The sequence below is a fragment of the Geotrypetes seraphini genome, chromosome 17, assembly GCF_902459505.1.
Source record: "Geotrypetes seraphini chromosome 17, aGeoSer1.1, whole genome shotgun sequence".
Classification (NCBI taxonomy): Eukaryota; Metazoa; Chordata; class Amphibia; order Gymnophiona; family Dermophiidae; genus Geotrypetes; species Geotrypetes seraphini.
This window is the reverse complement of record NC_047100.1, coordinates 25,654,283-25,680,264: the sequence shown is the minus strand read 5'-3', so window position 1 is coordinate 25,680,264 and position 25,982 is coordinate 25,654,283. Positions and strand designations below refer to the sequence as shown.

The 25,982-nt window shown below is 41.0% G+C and overlaps 2 protein-coding genes across 8 annotated transcripts in view; one reads left to right on the top strand and one right to left on the bottom strand.

Annotated features, from left to right (window-relative positions):
• FRMD4B (FERM domain containing 4B) overlaps positions 1 to 25,982 on the top strand; it is a 451,582-nt gene that overhangs the window by 151,461 nt on the left and 274,139 nt on the right. For all 5 annotated transcript variants that reach the window (XM_033926696.1, XM_033926695.1, XM_033926694.1 and 2 more), the window contains one exon: positions 6,752 to 6,885. The gene's annotated coding sequence lies outside the window, so the exon portion shown is untranslated. The remainder of the gene's footprint in view (positions 1 to 6,751; positions 6,886 to 25,982) is intronic.
• MITF (melanocyte inducing transcription factor) overlaps positions 1 to 25,982 on the bottom strand; it is a 177,695-nt gene that overhangs the window by 143,569 nt on the left and 8,144 nt on the right. The gene's annotated exons all lie outside the window — the stretch shown is intronic.

Here is a 25,982-nt window from a genome sequence, read left to right as displayed (position 1 = left end):
AGGACTGGAGGGTCTGACTTATGGCATCACTTCACTGGAAAGCAGGAGCCACCTTCCTTCCCCCCCTTCAGATAAAGAACATCACCTCCATGCTACAACCAAGCCTTCTTATCCTGTTGGAACAGGAAGACCTCAGCCACAGGGTCAGGCTGATATCTTGCTTTCTTATGAAAGAATCAGTAGAATTTTTAAATGGTCTAGACTAGAGTGAGAGTTAAAAGAAATTAGATCAGTTCGTCAGAGAAGCAATTGGAATGAAGCTTCTCATGGGACCACCGCTTCTGGCATTGCAAAAGCTACATTTTTAATCATCAAAAATGTGTGAAATGTGAAACTTGCAATGCCTAAATTTAGAGTCATTTGTGTATATTTTAAAATGTACTTTCCAGCCTCTTTCACAGTAGTTATTGGTAGTTGTTTCCAGGTTGGTAGTTGTTATTGGTAGTTGTTTCCAGGTTGCTGTATGTGGCGCTGCTCGGTTGCTTTCCACAGCGAGACATGAAGCTGATATTTTGATGACCTAACACTGGCCCTGAAGCAGCGGATAAGAATAAACTCCACGAAACGCTGGCCGCGTCGGCATTCTATAAGAACAAGCAGTGCTTAAGATAAGTAATCTAGATGTCAGTCTTTTTCAGTAGAATGGACAGGTGCATATTTAAAAAAGTGATTTAAAAAAAAAGTAGTGAACAACGGTGAATGGTGATGTAGATAACTTATAATAGGGATTCAGGAGTAAAATAGAAGAAAAACATAAAAATAATAATTAAACGAATTCCGAAAAAGAAAAATAGTTTAAAAACAGTTGCAAAATGATCAGGGTTTTTGGCCAATGACTGGAGCATGGAGCTAAAAAAACTACGCTGATCACCTCAGACTATGACACGACTGTGCGTAGGCTCCAATTCTGAGGCCTTTTCCTGAATAATAAAGAGTTTATGGTGGATGAATGCTAGATGCACTTCTCCAATTGAGTGGAGCATAATATATTGCACATACATCCCCCTGCATTTCTTAAGTATCCAGACATTACCAACTTGCTAGCACTGACCCGGCTGGGGAATTGTAGCCTGTTTACCAACCTGACTTCCCCATGGCTTCCAGTTTATTTATTAAGATTTATTAACCACCTTTATGAAGAGGTTCACTCAAGACAACGTACAAATGTAGCTCGACACTGACAACTCACCTCAGAGAAACAGAGTAACAAGAATAAAAAGACCAAATGATAGCGTTATACACAACTAAAGGGCTTATTTCCAAAACCTGCCATGAGGGGCCACTGCAAAGTTCCAAGCCCAACCAAGAAGAGAACGATGTGGAGCCATGAAACTTACGAGTTATTCAAACTTTTCTTGACACTTTTAGTCTCAGTGAGGCAAATGCATCTAGCAAATGGGCACAAGTAGAGGGAAACTAAGCCATTGTGACATCACCGATAAGGTTGACTCTTACGCATTAGCAGAATAAGGCATTATGACATCATAATATGAGGAGGCCCCTGAAAGATTCTCAGTCCAACCAAGAAGAGAATGATGTGGAGTCATGAAACTTACAAGTTATTCCAACTTTTCTTGACACTTTTCGTTTCAATCCATATCACTGAAATGAAAAGCGTCAAGAAAAGTGTGGAATAACTTGTAAGTTTCATGGCTCCACATCATTCTCTTCTTGGCTGGACTGAGAACTTTACAGCAGTCCCTCATAAATCCACTTTTGTTAAAAATAAAAAAAAAAAGCTACAGTTTTGTTTAGACAAAAGGATATTATTATCGACCTGTGTAATTAATTGTTAAGATGAAACGTGCATTTGTCATTAGCCTGAACTATGTTGAAATAAGATTTGTTTCCAAAATCAGCAAAGTCTAGGAGGATGTTATTACAAAACCAATTAATTCTTGTATGTTCTATGGCCGTAACATACCAGGTAGCAAAGCACAGGTCTACAGTACTGGCTATCGCATGATAAAATGCACACTAGATATGTAACACAGGTTTAGAAAAATGCCTCAAAATATGAACAAATTTAATCTGTGGTATTATCTGTCAAGCAGTGAAAATACACACATCCTTGTCTGATGCCCTGCTTGGCTGCTTGCTAGCTGGCATCCGTACTTCTGAGGTAACTACTTTCTGGCCAATCAAACAATGCCATGTCAGTCATTCTGCACTTCAAGTGACAAAAGATCTAATGCAATTTCATAGCTATTATTCAAGGAGGCAGAACATATCCCGAGATGAATCCAGGACCCAAGCTGTTCTTTCTGTATTAACCTCTCAGGGCATATTTGCAGACTGCTCTCATTACATACTCATACAAACATCACAACCTATCACTTTTCAGAATTTCTCCCAGAAACGATCAGAGCTGCACAGCTATATAACACTAAAACCAAACTGCAGGGGAATGTCCAAGATGCAGGAATTTATTCAATAAAATCAATTAAAAAACATTAAAACATTTGTATTGACTACCATAATTATATCCAAAAACTGGTCCTATTATTCGTGTGGACCGGACCTGACATGGTCCGTGTTTCAAAAAACACTTCTTCCTCAGGGGTCCCGAATGTTGGTACGTAGAACATCAGAAAACCAGATTGGATGGTGAACAAGTCGTAAAAATCTCCTGTCTAAGGTGCTGCACTAAGAAACCCCTGAGGAAGAAGTGTTTTTCGAAACAGACCATGTCGGGTCCGGTCCACACGAATAATAGGACCAGTTTTTGGATATAATTATTGTAGTCAATGTATTCATTTTATATATGCTACATATGTTTTTATACTTTTTTAAAATTGATTTTATTAAATAAATTCCTGTACCTTGTACATTCCCCTGCAGTTTGGTTTTGGTTTTTTTGCTTTGCATCTTGACTGCAGTTTTTGTTGGTTCCTTTTGTTCAGCTATATAACACTATCCAGACCATGAACTAAAGACAATGTTAATAGTCAACTGCTATATTACCTCAGACTGTATGCACAATTTGATAACTTTATGTCGCATTTTTAATTCTTTATAGCAGTGGTTCCCAACCCTGTCCTGGAGGACCATCAGCCAGTCAGGTTTTCAGGATAGCCCTAATGAATATGAATGAAAGAGATTTGCATGTAATGAAGATAATAGGAGTGCAGATCTGCCCCTTGCATAGTCATTAGGGCTATCCCGAAAACCCGACTGGCTAGTGGCAGTGGCGTACCTAGGGTATGTGACACCTGGGGCCCATCATTTTTTGACACACACACCCGCCCTTGGTACGCCACTGCTACAGTTCGAAAAAGGCTAAGAAGCTGGCGGGAGCGGCGAAAGTGTCCTTTAAGGAACACCCTCCCGATCTGACTCTATCCTGCCCCCTTCGTGACACCACCGGACAGCGTTCTCAGCCATTGGTGGACCCAGGCAAGGGGGTGGCAGGGAAGGAAAGGAGTGGGCACCATCGCCCCAGGCGCCTCCCACCCTCGCTCTGCTGTGCTTACAGGATATAAGATTGCACATATCATCAGCCTTCTACCGAACAAATGATAGTCCACACCGCTTTATCGTACATCTTTTCAACAAAAATGAAGTTGGATAAGAAGGGAGGTTTGGGGAGGGGGGGAGGATGAGAAATTGTCAACATAAAAGTCTGAATAAAAATGCACTCTTATTTTCCTGCTAAGCTTTTTAAACATTTGGCCATGCACGATCCCGATTCTCTCTCATCCTTCGAAACAAAAAACTTTTACCTCATTTATTTTGATTTAAGAATATTCTTAATCGTATGTATTTTCTCATGGAATGTTGCTGCTATTTGGGTTTCCGCCAGATACTTGTGACCTGGATTGTTTATGCTTATATGTTTACTAAAATGTGATATACCGCCATAGCACACAACTGTTCATGGCGCTTTACAATATAATATATTAAAAGAAAGGAATTCCATTAACAAGACAAAAGACCTCTCTTAAAGAGAAATGGCTGTTTTTGCAGATTCATTCCCTGGATCCAACACAAATAATGATAAGGTTCCTCTGAAGAATATCTTGCCCAAGTGCTAGATTGAAAAAATACGGGGGTCCTTTTACTAAGGCATGCTAACTGATTTAGCGTGCGCTAATCGATTTAGTGCACGTTATCGATTAATGCATGCTAAATGCTAACACGTCCATAGAATATAACGGGCACATTAGCATTTAGCCTGCTCCTTAGTAAAAGAGGGGGGTATGTTTTCAAAAGGGTTTTAAAAGCATCTCTAACCAAGTCTCACTAGGAGCCTGATTCCAAAGACTAGAGGGCAAATTCTATAAGAAGCGCGCCTAATTAGGCACTGTTCAGCGCGATTCAAGTCAAATTGGGTGCTGTTTAATGAACCGCGCCGAGCGGAACCTGTTTTGGAGGCGCCCAAGAAATAGGCCCAACTGAAAGTCAGGCGCCTAGCTGAGTACTTAAGCACGCTTAAGAGCAGCGATTCTGCAACAAGGCGCCACGCCCACGCTTAACGTGCATAGCGCCTATTTCTTTGAAGGCCGCCTAAATTTTTAGAGACGCCTTGTTGCAGACTCGCGCTTTCTTGATAGGCGCCTATGTTTCGATCAGGGCTGATTAAAAAGCTTAATTGCGCTTGTCATTCAATTTGGATTGGCGCCTCCGAAGTAGGTGCCCAACTTTAGGCGCCGGTTACAGAATTTGGGCCTAGGTGTTAAATAAAAGAACGCCTTTGAACAGGTAAGTTCTCATTTGGTCCTTTTGACTGATGGTAAAACCAACCTATTATCTTGTAATGATCTTAATGGAGTATATGGTATGGTTACAGGATATTAGGCCAGATGACCCAGTAAGGCTATTCTTAAGTTCCTATCTCCCATTTTCTAAAACAAACATATTTTAGGCCTGTTCTCCCTAAACATATTTAATTTTGATCATCCAAAACAAGGGTAACAATTAAACATCGATGTTCTTATTAAACGGGAAAAAACTATATGATGGCCTCCTAGCCACTCAAGCAGCAAAAATAGGCAACCAAATCGCCAACCTTCTGATAACGACCCCAGATTACAAAACTTTCAGAAAAGAAATAAAGACTATACTTTTCAAAAAATCCCTGAAAAAGTCCTAACCTCTCAAGCTTCCTTCTTTCATCCCTCTAACCCCCAAATCAACCTGCTCTACTCTTTTTTTTCCCCCCAAAAAAAGGACCAGAAGTCTTTTTGTAAAACACCCTCTTTAACTCTTTTGTATTCCGCCTTGAACCGCAAGGTAATGGTGGAATAGAAATGCCTAATGCAATGAAATGTAATGTAACTTAAAAATAATAATAATAATTTATTTCTTATATACCGCTATACCGTGAAGTTCAAAGCGGTTCAAAACTACATGAAACACACATACACAGGCACACAAGTAACTGATATATAGATATTCACAGATACACACCCGTGACTAATCCTATTATACAATTGAAGAACATCTTGCAAATTTAGCATAACTGTTCTCTTAAGAGCCTCCCTAATGCATATTCTGAGACACTGCACTAGATTATCATCAATTTTTCTAAACTTTTCCTCCAATTTTCAGACTCTTCCTGGTTCACTTCAAACATTCATTTTACCCCCAAAACTTTTAATGCATGCTAATCGACTTAACACACCTCAGTTCATAGATTAACGTGTGTTAAATCGATTTGGAACACATTACATATATCTTTACAGCTCACTACCAAACTGAACACATGCTAGTGATTGCAGATTCCCAGTCAGAGCCCATTAAAAGTGACACAGCAAAAAGGTATTAAAAGCATAGAGTTACTGCCTGACCTTCTTGTGCCATGGGAAATGCCCTTTTTTGCAGTAGGCCTAAGTACACATATTATTACACTGCTGTGATTTTTATTCTGATGAGTGTGTAGTAGGCTGGCCTGATTGCTCAGTGGCAGTGAAGTGAGGACATTGCAGAGACAATCATTCATTGTCTTTGTAGGAGAGGGAGCTGTAATCATTACACAAGAGTGACACCTAGTGGCCAGATTTAAGGTCCTTGATTGAAAGATTCCAGAATGAGCTCTTAAGTATGACCATCAGCTAAAGTACTGGCACTACAGTGACAAGGCTAGATATACTGGGGGAAATATAAAACCAGGAAAACTCATCAGATCAACAACTATAACTCACTCTGTTTATGATGTGTAGGAGTGATGCTTAAATAGCAGCTCCATCAGTGGAGAAGTGAAGCTGATGCTGTACAGACTTCTACAGTTCAAAATACTTCAATAAAATTAATAGCAGGAAATAAGAAATTCGATCAGGTTACCCCACTGTTAAAGTCAGCATACTGGTTACCGATAAAACATTGCTTAACATAAAATTTCTCTCTTGGTCTTTAAAACATGTTCCAATCGGTCACCGCCATATTTGGATAATTATTTAATACCTTATTCACCTTTGTATACACTTGGTTCCCTACAGCAAAACCTTCTCGTAATTCCTTCTATAAGATAAATTGTATATTCATCAAGTAGAGATTGTACTTTCGCAGTTATTGGTCAACAACTTTGGAATGCTCTTCCAAACTATATCCAATTAGAATCTAATCTTGAATGTTTTAAGATCATTTATTAAAAACCTTTTTGCTTACAGATGCATTTGGTTAACGGTTTATAAAATGGAGCCTAACAGAGATCAATCCGAAACTAGGAGCACATAATCAGCTTTTAAATCTTTTATTTCCATGTCTTTACTATTAATATTGTGACTATCTTTCTTATTTTTTTATTGCCTAGATGTTCCTCCATTGTGGTTTATCAAATGTTTAATAAACTTGGAAACTTGGACTCCAGCACTGGGGCAATGTGGCCGATACCAGATAGACTTCCACAGTCTGTATCCTGTGTACAGCAAGACGGATCAGAAGCAAGTATGCTTATTTTATACCACATTCATATCATCCGAGTACAGATCTTGCTTATCACATGGGGGGAGGGGAGGGCATCTTATAAAGTAACCTAACAAGCAAAATGACGAGTAACCTAGTAAATGACGGCAGATAAAGACCTGAACGGTCCATCCAGTCTGCCCATAAGTTATACTCATTAAAAAATACATGATTAGATTAACTTGTTGGCTCAATATTGCCTTGATGTTGATGACTGCTGGGCAGACTGGATGGACCACGCAGGTCTTTATTACATTAATAACTTTTTTTTTTTTTTTTCATTGTTGGGACTGTTTTTTCATTTCAATTTCTAATGACAGATCCCTTCCATGTTTTTGGTTTATTTTATTTGCATCTGATTATAAGCGCTGTCGTACTGCTTTTGCAACTGAGATTTTATGCGGTAGAGCACCTCTAAGCTTTATGTGACTCTTTGCAGTGCTGCGTGCGTCTGGTAGCTCTATAGAAATAATTAATAGTAGTAATCCACTATAATAATTCCCTTAGCGCACATGTGCACTTCAAACCTGGTGGCTCAGTGCGCCGTAGCTCCTTGGCCGGCAGAGAAATTGTATTGTAAGAAGAAGAGAAGTTGATAAAGCGTTCGACAGACTGACGGAAAAGGAGACAGACAGCAAAAAAAGACAGACAGACATACAGTGGACAAGGAGACAGCAAAAAAAGACAGACAGACATACAGTGGCCAAGGAGACAGACAGCAAAAAACCCCCAGAAAGACATACAGCGGCCAAGGAGAGAGACAGCAAAGAAAGAAAGGCAGACAGACAGAAAGCGGCCAAGGAGAGAGAGAGACAGAAAGAAAGAAAGAAAGACAAAAAGCGGCCAAGGAAAGAGAGAGAGAAAGAAAGACAGACAGACAGATACATCTATTCTAGCACCCGTTAATGTAACGGGCTTAAAGACTAGTAGTAGTATATTCAGTTTTTAATTTTCATCTTTCAAGAGCAATTGATGCGTGGTGTACGCGATTTAAGTTCAGCATTTTTTGTCTTTTTCCTTTTTTTAAAATTTTTCCCGAACCACATTTCTATCGTCTTCCCTTAAAACGACATCTGAGATTCTAGTGTAAAGTAACGTGTGAGAGGATGGCACAATGTAAATAGTTGAGGATCTGAATAAGTAGCTTATTAGTGGTGACACCAGGAAGTATTTCTTCACGGAAAGGGTGGTAGATCACTGGAACAAACTTCCGGTGCAGGTGATCAAGGCCACCAGCGTGCTCGATTTTAAGAATAAATGGGACATCCACGTGGGATCCCTACGAGGGTCAAGTTAAGGAACTAGGTCACTAGCACTCAGACTCAATGGGGTGGGTCAATAGAGTGGGCAGACTTGATGAGCTGTGGCCCTTTTCTGCCGTCATCTTTCTATGTTTCTATGTTTCTAGTGACTTCTATTCTGCCAGTACCTTGCAGTTCTAGGCGGATTACAAAAGAAGATAACTGGACATTTCCAGGAAAATTACAATTTAGGGAGCTGTTTACATGATTGAGAATTTGAAGAGAAAATTTACAAGAGTGGTAGAGACAATGTTTTTAGTCAAGGTTCAGAGTGAGCAGTTTGTTTGTAACATTTACTCAAAGACAGTCAACATGTTTATGTTTCATGTTTATTAAAATTTGATGCAAACGCTTATACATAGGGCTCCTTTTACTAAGCTGCGATAGCGTTTTTAGCGCACGCGGGATTTTAGCGTGCGCTAAACCCACGCTACATGGCTAGAACTAACGCCAGCTCAATGCGGGGCAATTCAGCACGCGCCAAAACCGCTATCGCAGCTTAGTAAAAGGAGCCCATAGTTTCAAAGCGAATGACAAATATAAAAAAAGTAAAAAGGGGTAACAGGAACATTTCGCACATACGTTAACAAAAATAGACAGACTTACAGACAACAATGGGAGAGGGGGCGGAACTCCAAAATTTTTAGAAAAAGATAACAATGAAGGGTCACATGATAGGGAGGGAAAGCAGAAGCAAAAATGTTTTGTTTTTTTTTAAAAAAAGACCTACAAAAATAAGTTTGATTGGTGAATTTTAATTATCGAAAGCATCTTTAAAAAGAAACATTTTCAAAAAACATTTAAACTTATCTAGAGTGGGTTCTCCTCTAATATATCCAAGCAAAGAATTCCTTAGTTGAGTTTCTGCTCATCTCGTGCTGATAACTTTAAGAAATGTAACCAGTATTGTCTAGATATTTGTTTATGGAATAAATTCTGTTATTATGGAGAACCTTTGTCACAATCAAAATGAATATGAATAATTAGTTTAGATCGGTATATTAGATTATTCTGCTTGCATTGCATGATTGACATGAAATGAAAAACACTTGAAGTATGCATTTTGTTTCTCATAGTACACTCAAGGATTTGGATTTTTTTTTTTTTTCTCAGAACGGTTGACATGAATTTATTCAGGTACTCAAGCATTTTTCCCTGTCTGCCCTGGTGGATTTATTACATTCAACTGTATATGTGCGGCTTTTTATTCGATTTTGTAAACCGTGTTGCGGTACAGAAATAAATTTTTATGTTATGTTAATCAAATAAATGTATAAATTTAGTTTAATTTTTTTTAAAAATGATCACCTTATAGTTTTAAGATTCTTGTTCTTATTAATCTTTATTTCTGTCCAATCCAATAAAAGTTATTTCTGCCCACGTGGATTCCACCGTTCTTCAGGGTTATCGCTGCTAGTATTGCTGTACCACAGAATGACAAAAATTCTAGTTCCCATGCATTGCTCAGTATGAGAATTAAAAGGAGCAACACACAACACTTTGAAGTTTTTGAATTGCTTGCACCCACTTGTACTCTGACAAATTGCTGATATGGGCCTTAGACACAATCTAATTTTGCATAATTGAAAACAGAAAGGGACCCTGTTAGTGAAATCCACGATAAAGTACTGTTAAGTTGCTCAGATGGTTTTCATTCCTCAGAAGTACAAGGTCAGCAGTTTTCTGGCCAATAGCATTTTGGAAACACACATTATAAAAGGAAACAATACACAAGAGAAAAGTGCAACTGCTGAGTGCATTTTTTTTTGTGTTGTTGTTCTAACAGGACAGCAGTCCACTCTGTCATCTTTGACACTTTCACCCAGCAAAAATGTGTCTTTTTCAGCAGTACAGAAATCCAAACTGTCAACAGTATAGCTTACTAGAGAGCACCAACAAAGAATTATAGCTTATAAACATCATCTGAAAAGAGGGCACAGGGTCAAGTTTTGCCTCCTGAGATCGACACTGAAAAGGTTACAGAAGCCTCGCTCTCCTCCCACCAACCCGAAGGGTACCTGGCTGCATGCCAATAGTTACACCTACTGGTTGCTTCAGAGTCCTGTGACAGCCAAGATTAGAGGGAAAATGCATAATCAAGAGGGAACGTCCCTGGCAGCCTGCTGATCAAAGATCCCGGTGCGTGGGAGAACCAAAATTGAAAAGCAGAAGAAAGCTGTTGGTCAATAAAGAAAAGAGTAGCGAAAATTTTTTTTTAATAAATTCTATCACGCTGTGTGGTACGTCAAGGATTTTATTCTCCCTTAGGTATCTTATCTCATTCAACACAGGTAACAGGTTAACAGTTCAGAGTGGAGAAGCTTTGATGGATGCCAGCTTTGATGGAGATATTTGTAGAATTTGGTGACTTTTCGGGATTCAAGTTAAATTTTCTTAAGTCTTTAGTGTTCTCCTTTGTGGTTGAAATCCGGAAAGGCTGGGTTGGGATTTTTCCATCACAATGGGCTCAACAGTCCTTTACATATGTAGGGATACAATGTCTATGAAGGTGTCTAGCTTATATAATCTAAATGTTTCTTATTTGTTGGAGTCTACTGCTCAAAATTTGGCAAGCTGGTCTTATTTACCTATCTCGTTACATGGGAGGATCCATCTATTTTGGATGATACAGTTTCCAAAATGGTTATATGTTTTGCAAAAGCTCCCCTTAATGATTGTTAAAGAAAGATTTTAAGGTTTTACATAGACTGCAAGCCGAAAATTTCTCTACGTATGCTGATGGAATCATGGATGAGAGGTGGAATGGAAATACTCAACTTATGGATCTATAATCAAGGTTGCTTATTATGTCATTTGGGTGACTGGCTCTTGAATAGGCAGGATTATATCCCCCCAGGACAATAGAATTTTTTCATCTCTAGGATCTGGTGCAGGCCCTGTTGAATGAGATTGAACTGTCTCTAAGAAACAGTGTTCTCTTGCTCCCTTTGTATCATGTTTGGAACAAGCTTACTCAGTTTGGGGGCTTAGATTCCAGAACTTCAGACTCATTTATCCATACAGGGCAATGCCTTCTTTCACTAGGATTGGATAATAGCATTTTCTTTGAGTGGGCCCCAGCATGGAATATTGCAGGTGCATGTGTGCTGCAGGAGGGCGGCGCTCTTTTGCCTTTGGATCCATTGGGCATGGGGACTGGCTCGAGAGAGGTGTATGCTTACAAGCAACTCCAGAAAAACAAACAAAAAAAAAGAGCAATATTGTATAATTTGAAGTGGCACAGTAATTTCTATTGCATTCACTCTGACCTACTCTGAAATCCAGCAGCTGCTGAGCAACCAACATAGAGAACAGGAACATCGTGCGACCGTCCAGTCTCTGTTTCAGCCCGACATGTAACCAACAATATCCATTCAACATAGCAGTCGCCCCAAGCTCTAACTAGATTTTTTTTCACAGACTCCAAAACCTATTTCAGTCATAAGCATGCTGTTTTCAGTTTTCCAGCACGCACACACACACAACTGTTTCCTGACAAGAAATCTCTCTTTCAAAATCAGATATCCCTGATAAAGAGTTACCAGTTACTGTGCACATTTCTGATTCTAACAGAGCCCGTTGCAACCAGCCAGACAATCCTGTGCAACACCCAACAATGACCAAGTCAGATTCAGTGGACAGCCCAAAGGGCAAAACAAAACATTCCAGGGAGAAAATTAGCCCCCCTTTTTTTCCAAAACCACAGCGCGGTTTTTAGCGCCGGCCGCAACAGTAATAGCTCTGACGCTCTTAGAGTGTGGCGCAGTGGTTAAAGGTACAGTCTCAGCACCCTGAGCTGCGCCTGGGCAAGTCACCTAATCCCCCCCCCCATTGCCCAAGGAACATTAGATAGATTGTGAGCCAACTGGGACAGAGGGAAAACTGCTTGAGTACCTGGGAGAACGGTATAGAAAATTGGATTAATTAATTAATTCTATGAGCGTCAGAGCTGTTACTGCTGTGGCCAGCGCTAAAATCCACTCTATAGTTTTATAAAGAGGGGAGAGGGTTAATGTTCTTAGAAGAGCCATTCTTTATGCAATATTGAAAGATGGCTCAATAAATAGAAATTTACTCCCCCCCTCCCCCCCTGCTTTTATGAAGTCGTGTTAGCATTTTTTATTTATTTTTTTTAAATCGCCGGCCGTGATGGTAAAAGTTCCCATGTTCATTGGAATTCTATGAGTGTCAGAGCTTTTACCGCCGCGGATGGTGATTAAAAAAAAAAGTTAATGTGGCTTCATAAAAGGGGGGGGGGGGGGGGGCTAATATGTAGCACAAGGCAAATTCAATGTTTGTCATTCGTTTTGGCAGTGGATCGGGACTGACTTCTTCACCTTGTACTTTTTTTTTTCTTTTTTTAATTTCACAATTAAAAAAAATTTCCTGGTGTCTCTTAGGACACTAAAAAAAAAAAATGAAGAAAACAATTTATTCTGTTTTGTCCAGTTCTTTTGCAAATGAGTACATTGCATTATTTGAACGTTCCTTGCTAGTGCATAATTATGTTTAAAGATAAAACATATTTTCTTTGACCTTTCCCATCCAATTACTTTTGTTAACTAGTCTTAAGCCAATATGGTCCACTGTGGAAGAGCTCTCCTGTGGATTCCACCTTGAGTGCTATGAAGTCGCATTAGGATTTCTTTTATCGCTGCCGGCGGCGGTAAAAGCTCCGATGTTCATAGAATTCCTATGAGTGTCGGAGCTAATACCTCTAGAGCCGGTGATTTCAAAACCTAATGCAGCTTGAGGGGAGGCATGCTGGCCTGGTGCCTAACTCAGTAAACCCGGTTCTAAGAGGGAGGTTGTAGAGGATCTGCATTAAAGGTAGTTTTCACAGCAACACAGTCCCATTTGAGTGTAGTTACCTACTTGTTCTTCGTCTACGTCTACTAAATTAACACTGTCTTGTTTTTAATATTTTAATTCCAAAATGTTTTGTTACTTTTAAAGACTCCTTATTTTATTATTGCTGTACACCGCCTAGAGATTTGAATAAGCGGTATAACAAATATTTTAATAAACTTGAAACTTGTGAACTACTTACTATCTGCAAACAGGATGCTAGATTAAAAAAGAGATGGTTAACAAGACTAAGAATGTCATAATGCCCCTGTATTGCTCCATGGATACATCTGGAGTGTTGCGTTCAATTCTGGTCTCCTTATCTCAAGAAAGATATAGTGGCGCTAGAAAAGGTTCAAAGAAGAGCGACCAAGATGGTAAAGGGGGATGGAACTCCTCTCGTAGGAGGAAAGACTAAAACGGTTAGGGCTCTTCAGCTTGGAAAAGAGACGGCTGAGAGGAGATAGGATTGAAGTCTACAAAATCCTGAGTTGAGTAGAACGGGTACAAGTGGATCGATTTTTCACTCCGTCAAAAATTACAGAGACTAGGGGACACTCGATGAAGTTACCAATAGGAGGAAATTTTTTTTCACTCAGAGAATAGTTAAGCTCTGGAACGCGTTGTCAGAGGATGTGGTAAGAGCGGATAGCGTAGCTGGTTTTAAGGAAGGTTTGGACAAGTTCTTGGAGGAAAAGTCCATAGTCTGTTATTGACAAAGACATGGGGAAAGCCACTGCTTGTCCTGGATCGGTAGCATGGAATATTACTACACCTTGGGTTTTGGCCAGGCACTAGTGACCTGGATTGACCACCTTGATAACGGGCTACTGGGCTTGATGGACCATTGGACTGACCCAGTAAGGCTATTCTTATGTTCTTAAAAAAAGGGGGCCTAAATGTAATTTAATTTTTAAATTCCTGTTTCCAAGTTTAATAGTTTCTTGTTATACCATCCATCACAAGTATCTCAGAGAAAAGGGAAGGTGCTGGTCCTGCAAGGTATGCAAATTCTACTGGACCTTTCATATAACTACCACTTAACATCTTTTTAATGTTACTAAACATTCAAGAGACAGTCCCTGCTTAGTACTTGGAAGGTAGGGGGTGGAAGCCCAAGGCACCTGGGGAGTCACCCCGGAGAACACTGGAAAGAATATGTAGGTGGCTGCAAGACCTCCTCAACAGTCAATAAGATTCGTTCTAGATAGGGAAGAATTTCTCTTAGGCCTAAATCAAATTATTTGATAGTGCAGAACCCTCCTTATCTCTATCCATAGGGCCCAAAAGTCTAAAGGAGCACAAATTCTGGATTCAAACAGTAGCTGAAGCCCCCACCAAGTCAGCAAAAAAAAAAAAAAAAAAGATGGTAGTAAAACGTATGTTTTAAGAGGTAAGGAATGGTACCAGTTTCAGTGTTACATTTTCTTAAGTTTAGCCTGAATTTTTTTTAAAGGATGTTAAAGAGATCACAAGACATATACTATGCTTTAAGGTATACGGAGAAGTTCAAATTTTAGAGCTATTATTTTATATTTTCATTTAAAAAAAATTTCTAATCCTTTTATTGTTTTTATGGTTCATTTTATGCTGTAAGCAAATTAAAATACACTCAGAAAATTTTGCTGGGGCTTCTTGTGACCCTTTTGTCTGATATTTAACAGCAAAATTCCACCTAGAATAAAGCAGCTTTCTTTATGAATCCTTTGCAAACATGCATCCATGATCTCCGCAATGCACAGATCCAAAAAAAGAATATTTGCCAGTGGTGTTGTGTTCCTCTGACATGAAATGAAAATTTGAAATGGAGAGGATAGCAAGCAAACGGGTTATTAGAGAGACCACAGCGAACAGGAAGGTAGATGGAAAAATCAGAGGCAATAGATGGTGTTCAAAACTAAAGAAACTTTATTGTGTCTACATCAGAAACATAGAAATATAGAAACATGACAGCAGATAAAGGCCAAATGGCCCATCCTCTGCATCCACTATCTCCTCTCCCTAAGAGATCCCATGTGCCGGTCCCTTGCTTTCTTGAATTCAGACATAGTCTTTGTCTCTACCCAATGGTGCAATAAGCGGTGGCGCCCTCCTCTCTCCACCTCCGCTCCTTCCGCACCCTCCACTCCAAACTGATTGTCTCTCCCCCCCCACCTCTAAACTTCACCAGTGTGAGCGGCTTTTCTCCAGCATACTCCTCACACCAGCTTTGGATTTCCCTCTGATGTCACTTCCTGGCCCCTTGACCTGGAAGTGATTCAGAGGGGAGCCAGGCTGGCGTGAGCAATAGGCAGAAGTTGCTCATGCTAGCGAAGATCTACAGAGGTGGGGGGGGGGGTGGCGGGGCAGAGAGGTTCCAGCACCCCCACTGACATGGCAGCTAGGGGCGGTCGGCACCCCCCTTACTGTCTCTACTACCTCTACCGGGAGACTATTTCATGCATCTACCACCTTTTCTGTTAAAAAAAAAAGTATTTCCTGAGATTATTCCTGAGTCTTTCACTGGTTGAGCTGCTGCTTCTGCAACAAAGAGGTTGTGAGATCAAATCCCAGTGCAGTGACCCTGGACAAGTCACTTAATCCTCCAGTGCCCACTGCTTTGAATGTCAGCTTTGAAATGTCAAAGCAACAAAAAGGCAATATACAAGTCCCCATTCCCTATGCCCTCTCACGAGTTGTGTTTCAGCCGACAGGCCTGTATCAGGAGCCTAAGTACTGACGTTTCAAATGTCGCTGTGGAGAAAGATGAAAAGAAACAAAATTAAAGGCTTGCGCCATATCTAAACGTCTCTGGCACCGAAAAATGGCAGCAAAAGCTTCCAATTCTGCCGATTACTGCGCTTTTGTGGAGCTGTGGATAATTCTGCTCTTGTTTATTAGGGAGACCAACACACATCCCTGTACTGTAATTGCATATGCCTGCTTTCCCTTTGAAATATAAGCTATTGAAGATGAAAATGGGACCCTGTGGGGGGGGGGGGGAGGGGAGAAGGAGACACAAAGCCAAATAGCAACTTTTCTGGTCGCACATTAATGGGAACATTAAAAACCCAGATGAACCTGAGATGCCACCTAAATCAAAACTCATCCCGGAGCCTAAGGAACTCCATGTACCCCTACAAAAATAACTTTCTTGGCAAAGAAAATAATATCAAACAGTTCTAAAGTCTGGAATGCAGGGATTAGAGGATTCCAATCTCTATGCTTCACAATTGCAAAAGACTATCACAGAATCGTAGAGCTCTTTTTCATGCAAGGATAGCTATATAGGCCAGCATATGAGAAGAAAAGCCAATTGATGGCTGCGAGTAGGCATGTAATTTCTTCGCAAAGCAATAACCACAAGATATGTATCATAGTTTGACTTTCAACTGCCATATACAGAATACTCAAATTCAAGTCGATCTGAATATGTCAAGACCCCCCATTCCCCCTCCTCAAAATGAGGAAAAATGATTGACTCGAATATAAGTCGGGTGGCTTAATATTCACATGCCCTGCCAGGACCTGCACCAGCTACATTTTTGCCAACTCCATATACAGTGGTACCTTGGATTACGAGCATAATCCGTTCCAGGAGCATGCTCGTAATCTAAGATGCTCGTTTATCAAAGCGAGTTTCCCCATAGGAGATAATGGAAACTTGCTTTGATGCATTCCCTCCCCCCCGATTCCTCCCCCTCCCGAGAACCGGCATTGCTCCCCCCGAAGGCCCCTCCCGCGATCCGTGCGAGTAGGCGGTAGTTTTTCGGCTAGCGTGCACACACTAAAAACGCTAGTGCACCTTTGTAAAAGGAACCCTTTATCTTTCAGTTTCTAAGACAAATATAAAAAGGTTGTAGATCATTGAAAATACTGCGGTACGGTTGATTTTCAGACTGAAACGAACCGATCACGTATCGCAGTATTACAACTGGCTGACAATGGAAGCTAGAGTAATTCTCAAGTTCAGTTGTATTTGTTTTGAAGCTTTGAATGGACTTTTACCCAGTTATCTTCTTGACCATTTTGAATTCATAAGCAGAAAACATTTACGTGAAGTACAATTCTTTGACTTTCCATCAGTAAAGGGATGTGTTTATAGACAATTCTTTGGTAAAATGTTAGCATACCAGACGAATATGTGGAAGAAACAAGTTAGCCCTCACTTATCACTTTCTACTTTTTATTTGGCCTTCAGAAAAATGTTAAAAAAACATACTTGTTTGGCAAATATTTTGATTAAATTTGCTGTGATCGTACTATGTTTGGTTAATATCTCTTGGTTTGTGAACTGCACAGAGCTGCGGTATATAAGAATCTATGTTATGTCATGTTTATGTTAATACCGCTTTGAAGTTAATTTTTCAATCAACAAAATATGGAATTTGTTATTGCAGAAAATTCAATTTGCAATTTCGTACACAACTAAAGCCTTTTTTTGGTAAATATTTGTTACAGTAAAGTTTTTGTAAATTTTTTTTCTGTTTTTATTGTTATTATCCCAATTTGCTTAAATTTTCGATTGGTCTTTCAATTTTGTTAACCCACTCTAACCCTTTTCAGGAGATAAACAGGCTAGAAAAGCTCAAGATAACATTTTTTTTTACTTTTAGCTCTCTTAATTTTTATTACATTTCTTTTCCTTCCCATTCCTTTTTTTTTTTTTTTTTCTTTTCTCTCATTGTGATTTTAATCCTCCGTAGCATGTTATTGACTGTAGTGTGTGTGCATCCTTGTAACCCGCTCTGGGATCCTGGGGACAGGCTATAAAAATGAACAAATAAAGAACATGTAGGGATGCGACACAGAAGAGAAAGCTGAACTGCCTTCTCTCAGCGATCAGGACTGCCAAAGAAACGCTCTCAGAATAGATCTGGCGTTTGGCCACTCGGGCACCACCTGGACAAATCACATCACAGTTCACTGAAAGACTTGTTTGCAGTGGCAAATTCTTGCTTTCTGATATTTGATGTGGACTATAAGATGACAGACAAAGTAGAGTTTACAGAAGACTAGGCTGGCCTGGTTCGTGATTTTTATCCCAGTGCATGCTACATTTAAGGCCCTCAGAATATCCATAAGAGCATAAGACTAGCCTTACTGGGTCAAACCAACGGTCCATCAAGCCCAGTAGCCCGTTCTCACGGTGGCCAATCCAGGTCCCTAGTACCTGGCCAAAACCCAAGGAGTAGCAACATTCCAGCATCTCAAAGAACAGCAAGATTCAGGAACCCCAATGAGAGCAACGTTCCAGAGCTGAGATTATGATGCCTCAGAGCCAACCTCATCAGTGGTGTTACAATGGCTTGATTGTCCTATACTTGGCATATGTAAGAGCATAAGAACAGCCATACTGGGTCATACCAATGGTCCATCAAGCCCTGTAGCCCGTTCTCACGGTGGTCAATCCAGGTCACTAGTACCTGGCCAAAACACAAGGAGTAGCAACATTCCATGCTATCCCCCTGGCTTCCCCCATGTCTTTGTCAATAACAAACTATGGACTTTCCCTCCAGGAACTTGTCCAAACCTTTCTTAAAACCAGCTACGCTATCCGCTCTTACCACAGCCTTTGGCAATGCGTTCCAGAGTTTAACTATTCTCTGAGTGAAAAAATAAATTCCTCCAATTGGTTTTAAAAGTATTTCCCTGTAACTTCATCGAGTGTCCCCTAGTCTTTGCAATTTTTAACAGAGTGAAAAATCGATTCACTTGTACCTGCTCTACTCCACTCAGGACTTTGTAGACTTCAATCATATCTCCCCTCAGCCATCTCTTTTCCAAGCTGAAGAGCCCTAACCTTTTTAGGCTTTCCTCATGCGAGAGGAGTTCCATCCCCTTTATCACCTTGGTCGCTCTTCTTTGAACCTTTTCTAGTACCACTATATCTTTCTTGAGATAAGGAGACCAGAACTGAACACAGTACTCCAGATGAGGTCACACCATGGAACGATACAGGGACATTATAACATTCTTAGTCTTGTTAACTATCCCTTTTTAATAATTCCTAGCATCCTGTATGCTTTTTTGGTCGCCACCACACATTGCAGTGGGTAAACCTAGGACTGGTTCCATCTATCTAATAACTGTAGTTTTAGGTCATTATGGGTACACCGACGAAAGCACGCAGGACATTGGTACACCGCGAATGCGCGCTACCAGTTCCGCCGCTTTCACGCCTTACCGTTAGCATTCTGAAGGGAGGGGAGGGGAAAGTATTTCTGACTAGAGATTTAAACCATGATTTAGATCATGATTTAAAATTGATTTGATTTAAATCAAATCCATCCTGTTTCCCGCAGTTTCTTTGGAAAGCTTGGAGAAGCCTGGGGAAAATTTTAAGCAGCGGCAAACATCTAGAGTCCTTTCCATTCAGAGTCCAGGCCATCTAACTGCCACAATTGGTAAAACCAGAAGTAGAAGATTGCATAAATTCAACTCCACATTTAAAAAGGTGGTTTTTAAAAAAAAATTAGACCAGAAAATTTATGACCACTAGGGCGGCACCAAACAGCAAGTATACAAATGACTCATCAGTGCTGGTGCAGTGCCTTGAGTATCTGCTCCTTTCAAACTTCTTTTTTCAGAGGGAACAGGACTCAAGTACTCAAGACCCCACACTGGCAGCAACGAGGCTTTTTTGCACACAGTGACTGCTTCACTGGTGCCACCCCAAAGGGGAAGGCAGACTGCTGAACAGTTTGCCAAGAGGAAAAAGCAGCAAAAAGCCATCATCATGAGTATGCAAACCTCTCTTTACTCTGCACCTGTGTTGGGGCCGTAGGATTGAATATCAAAATGAAAAACTCAGATATAAACATTTCAACTTGGTTTACCCTTCCCCTCTATCCTTCCCCCTCCAAAAACATAATAAAATAAGTTAGTGGTGTTTCTGAAATAAACTCTTTGTTTACAATCTCCAGCCTGATGAAATAAGAAAATTCTTCTCATGTCTTGTTGTTCCCTTAAGACATACTTCTGACACTGAGGCTCAGTTCCTGGCTCAGCACATGTGACTTGTTCTAAATAAAGGCGACTTTCCAACTCTTGCACAATTGAAACAGATATAAACACCGGCTGCATGGCAGAAAGGGAAAAGGCTAAAAGGCATGAGGAGCAGTGGCTTCCAGCTATCAAACGAAGCAGTGGGAGAAACCCAGCAAAGCCTTGTCATCAAGTTTCAATCTAATTAAGCTATCAAACTACACTTCTCCCTCCGTATTCGCTGTGATAGGGGATTAATACAACCGCAAATACTGAAAAACCGCAAATAACTTTTTTATATGTTGTTCGCTGTTTTCTATTAAAAACCATCGTGAATATGGTGAAACCACGAATAACATGGTGGGAGACCTGGCCTGTTCCTGAAGGACAGGCAAAACACGGTGAACAAAGTGCTGGGAATCAACGATTTTCTCTGTAAACGCTTGGAATCAGCGATTTCTCTATGCAAGCTGATGTAATTTGGGGGGAAGCTAAAAACCATGACTAATCGAAACCGCGAATATGGAGGGAGAAGTGTAATTTACCAAACGGATCTAGCATCCACCTATCATACTGAATTTTGCAAGAAAGTTTCATCAAAGCATATACAATATTCAAACATCATTTCAGTGCCATTTATTGAAAAAGAACAAGGGGCAGAGCCAGGAAAACTACAGGGTGCCCACAAAAACACTCCTTGATTTTAAATGGTTAAAAGAATCAAAACTTATTGGAATATGTTCATAAATAAGATGACAGCAAATACAAGTCCCCAAAAACACGGTTAGCAAGATCTTACACAATCGCTTGCACTTTCACCCTTACGAGCTGCAATTGGCGCAGAAGTTACAACCTTCAGACAATGCAATGCGACAAAAGGACCAGGTGTTCCTCGAGCGGCCCCCGAGGTCACCGGACATTACTGATTGTTACTTTTTCCTATGGGTGGTGCGTATCTCCACTACCCGCAACTATGGACGAACTGCAGGAACGCATCACTGAAGCTATAAATGCGAACACGCTGGATATGCTTCGGAGAGTCTGGTCCGAGCTCGATTATCGCACCGATGTTTGCTGAGTAACAGGTGGGGGCGTACATCGAGTGTATGTAATCAACAGATACCATATGAAGCTTTATGAGTATGTGAAGCTGTAGCCTCAAAGGTGAAAGAATATTCCAATAAATTTGGGGTTTGTAACCATTTAAAATCAAGGAGTGTTTTTGTGGGCAGCCTGTATAATGTGCAGTGAGGAGACAGTACCTCAGCTTTACTTATGTGTTACAAATCATCTAAAAACTTTCCCAAAAGAAGAATTGCAAGCCAGGTCTCAGGCTGCCAGTCCGACATTGCTGCCTGGATGCCTCACAACCACTTAAAACCGAGCACGGCCAAGACTGAGTTACTTATCCTTCCTCCTAAACCTAACTCTCCTCTCCCCCTACCCTCTGTCTCGGTGAACAGCGCTCTCATCCTCCCACAACCTCGGGGTCATCCTTTGACTCCTCTTTTTCTCTACACTAGTCCAACAAACCACCCAAACCTGTCATTTCTTTCTCTATCTCCAAAATCCAGCCCTTCCTCTCTGAGGGGAAGATTCTCAAAACTTCACAATAAAATCCGGTGGGCTGATTTCAAAGGGGCGAGTCATTCTCAAAAGACCCCCCATATGCAAATGAGGTTTGCGAATGTTCACATAGGCTCGCTAAATTTACGTGAGATGAGTCCCTGGATGTAGCAATCGGCACATGCGCAGAATACACCCGCATATTTTTTTTTTTTTTAAACCGCCAAACCAAAATCAAAGATCGGCAGGAGAGATACCCACTCTCTCCCGCCGCACTCGCACAACCTCCAGACATCCACCCCTGGCAGCGGGAGGTATGCCCACTCCCTCCTGCCGCAGAATCCCCAAACATTACTACCCCCCACCACTCCCCTCTGTGCCCCCAATGACTCCCCCTTGCCCCTCCCTACTTTATTCCCTACAAAGTCTGGCTGGAAGGACGCCTACCCGCTCCATCTGACATGCCTGCCTTTTACAAAATGGTGGGCCTTGCCCTCCCCTTTGCATTAACCTGAGGCTTTATCTTTCCTCAGTTATAAGTATTTTTTGGTGATTTGTGATAGGTTGATTAATGGAGAGTTGTTTAAGATATAGATTTCCCTCCATTCCTCTTTTTGAAGTATGTTACAGAGACACCTAGCCACCTATGCATCTTTATGAAATTGCACCAAAATATACTGTACATGCCTTCTTATCTGCTAAACTTTGGTGCTCAGTTATAAAAATCACCCCCCCCCCCCCACATATATAGCACTACATCTCAAAAAGCCTAAAGCAGAATTAGAAAAGTTACAGAGAAAGGTGATGAAAATTATAAAAGGGATGGGACGACTTCCCTATGAGGAAAGACTAAAATGGCTAGGGCTCTTCAGCCTAGAGAAGAGACGGCTCAGGGGAGATATGATATATGAGGGTAGTTTGAAAAGTTTATAAGAACATAAGAATAGCCTTACTGGGTCAGACCAATGGTCCATCAAGCCCAGTAGCCCGTTCTCATGGTGGCCAATCTGGGTCAATAGTACCTAGCCAAACCCCAAGGAGTAGCAATAGTCCATGCTACCGATACAGGGCAAGCAGTGGCTTCCCCCATGTCTTTCTCACTAACAGACTATGCACTTTTCCTCCAGGAACTTGTCCAAACCTTTCTTAAAACCAGCTATGCTGTCCGCTCTTAAGTTTGTATGGCAACTCTTAAGTTTTTATCAATGAGTAAAGGATTTAGACATCTATTAACTTAATAATTCCTTGAATTCACTTTGAAAATAATTTTATACACCCAAGGACCTAATTTTTCAAGCATTTTCTTCTATTTTGAGTCTACGATAGGGGGAAAACCCCTTATAAACATGGTCTGATATTTCAATGTCCTTTGGGAAGCTTTTCAACCCACAAGCCTCAGGAACAGAGTCTCTTTAGTCCCTAGAAACCCACAACAATGAAGTTCAAAGAGCAGTCGCAGAATCAAAAGTTCAAGCCAGCAGCGCACTCTTTGTATGAACGATTTGCATAGCATCATTATTGCCTGGCTTCTATTTCTAGAATGCTGCACTGTCTGTTCAAAAGAGAGGATGGCGGTGGGTGTGGGGTGGGTGTGGGAGGAAGCGTCATTAATACAGAAGCCCAAGAGATAGAAATGAACTCCTTTAGAGGTTTCTGCAGGATCAGTAGGGTACAATTTTAAAAATAATAATAAAAATTTCAGTTGGCTGAGAGTAAAAGAGAACAATAATTTTGGAGATCATATGGCAGAAACACTTAAAAAAAAAAAAAAAATTTAAAAGATTTCTTAACTGCCTATAACTAAGCAGTTTTACCCCCAAAAACCCAGTCATATAAAAAACATATAACACATGTTATACAAACAATAAATACAGTGACCCGTCAAAAGCGCGCAGGACTTTGGCGCGCTGACAATCCCGTGGTGAGATTTGCGCACCGCCATTTTGAAACCTTTCCGTTAGCACTCTGAGGGGGGGGGTGAGGGTGTGTGTGGAGGAGGGAACCCCATGCCCGTTTGAGGGGTGGGGGAACCCCCTCAAGTACACTGAAAACTCCCGAACAGCGAAAACGGAAAGGAGAACAGGAGTTTCAAGTGTAGTTCCCCCACCCCCCAAATGGGAGCGCAAGGACTTGTAAATGTACTGGCAAAGTTCCTCTCCACACACCCCCACCCTCACAGTGCTAACAGGAAGGCTTCAAAACGGTGGCACGCATATGTCCTGCACGCAAATGTCACTGCGGGATTGTCAGCGCGCCAAAGTCCTCCGCGCTTTTGACGATGAACCATAAATACAGCAGCAATTCCTTCATGTCAGCCATTATTTACGGCACTTTCAACAACGTATCAATATAAGATCGTTCATAACCCAGGATAGACATTTACTGAAATGCTTCTACAAATAATGTTGTTTTTAGGAGTTTCTTAAGCTTCTGAAAATCTACAAGGTCTCTTATTCCTCAGGTCTGGCAAATCGAAAAACCCAAAGTAATTTTATTGTACTGCTCTGCAGGTGGTGCATCTCTTTGATCTTTACCCCCCAGCCTGAGACCTGCCAAAAGGAAAGGTTTTTCAGGATATCCTTAATGAATATGCATAAGAGAAATTTGCATTAAAATGGGGGAAGCAACTGCTTGCCCTGGACCGGTAGCATGGAATGTTGCTACTTTTTGGGTTTTGGCCCGATACTAGTGACCTGGATTGTCCACCTGAGAACGGGGTACTGGGCTTGATGAACCATTGGTCTGACCCAGTAAGGCTATTCTTATATTCTTATGAATTAAACACTCCCTTTGTAAGGAAATACCCAGCACACAGGCAACAGTCACAGAGCCATAAAACAATTTAAAAATCTAGCAGAATGCAGTCAATGCCAGGCTTAACAAAAGTGATGAACATCCAAGGCAGAATAATGAAGGCAGATAAGAGGCCATATGGCCTATGTTTCTATCTTTTCAGAGATAAAATTCCTAAGAGTATGAATAAGGCCACCTTGTTGCTCGGATATGACTTATCTTCCAGGTTGATTACTGAAAATTCTCCCACCTTTTTATTTTAAAGACACTCAGGGACTGATGTAACAAGCCATTCATTAGCAGAGGGTACGTTGAGTTTCGGCACACAGTCTTAACACATGCACTGAAAAAAATATTTAATTCCCCATGCACTAAACTAATGGCATGGAAATTATCACGCCATTAAAAAATACAAATGCACCACGTCAGCAATCTACCACTGTTCTCCTTTCCTGTCAGCGTGCGAGTCAATCCCCATTCAGTACAAGGACCGAGTTACGCACGAACAAGCCCAGGGAAGCTGTTCACCAGAGCGCCTACAATTCTTCAAACTTTCCCCTCATACACAGACAGTCCCAGAGAAGTGTTATATTGTCATCATCGTCCATCACTATCTTAAACAATAGCAGCTCCTGACCTGAAGCAATAGGTAAAAACACATCTCCAGTGCTCGCTTGGCAGGGTGGTCCCTAGCAATGTTTCAGGTTTTCAAGTTTCAAATGTATTTGATATCCTGCCTTGGTTAATTTAATACCTTGCCTTTTTGGAAACCTTCAGAGCAGCTTACAATCTAAAACAGTGATCCCCAACCCTGTCCTGGAGAACCACCAGGCCAGTCGGATGTTTGGGATAACCCTAATGAATATGCATGGGGCAGATTTGCATGCCCGTCACTTCCATTATATGCAAATCTCTCTCATGCATACTCATTAGGGCTATCCCCAAAACCCGACTGGCCTGCTGGTGCTCCAGGATAGGGTTGGGGACCATTGATCTAAAATATGAAGAAAAGAAAGATTACAGGAATGTTAACATGACCAAGAGGGAAGGAGGGGACAACTACAGTTTTGACAGGAAAGAGAGGGTGTGCTTTGCTGCCGTCCATACCCACTAAGGATGAAAGAAAGAAACATTTTAGAATGCATCGTAGAATAGGAAGGTATTCAGCTCACTTTTAAATGTATCTAGGGATATCTTTATTTTTATTTTATTTATATATATTCTGCATATCCTACAATTCTGTGCAGGCTCACACTCTATCTAATGTACCTGGGGCAATGGGGATTAAGTGACTTGCCCAGGGTCACAAGGAGCAGTGCGGGATTTGAACCCACAACCCCAGGGTCCTGGGGCTGTAGCTCTAACCACTGTACCACACACTCCCCACTGGTATAAGGACAATAAAGGAAGACTGACCGATATGCTCGTGTACAACATTGCATAGGTGGGAGTGACTAGTTTGCTGATCTGTTCGTGATAGACGTAGGGGATTAGGCAACAAGCGGCTCACCTGAAACCAGTAATAAGACTTTACATGTGCTGCCGTGAATTACTGATAGCCAATGGGTTGCTTTGAGTCAAGGGGTGACATGGTTGAAACCGTGT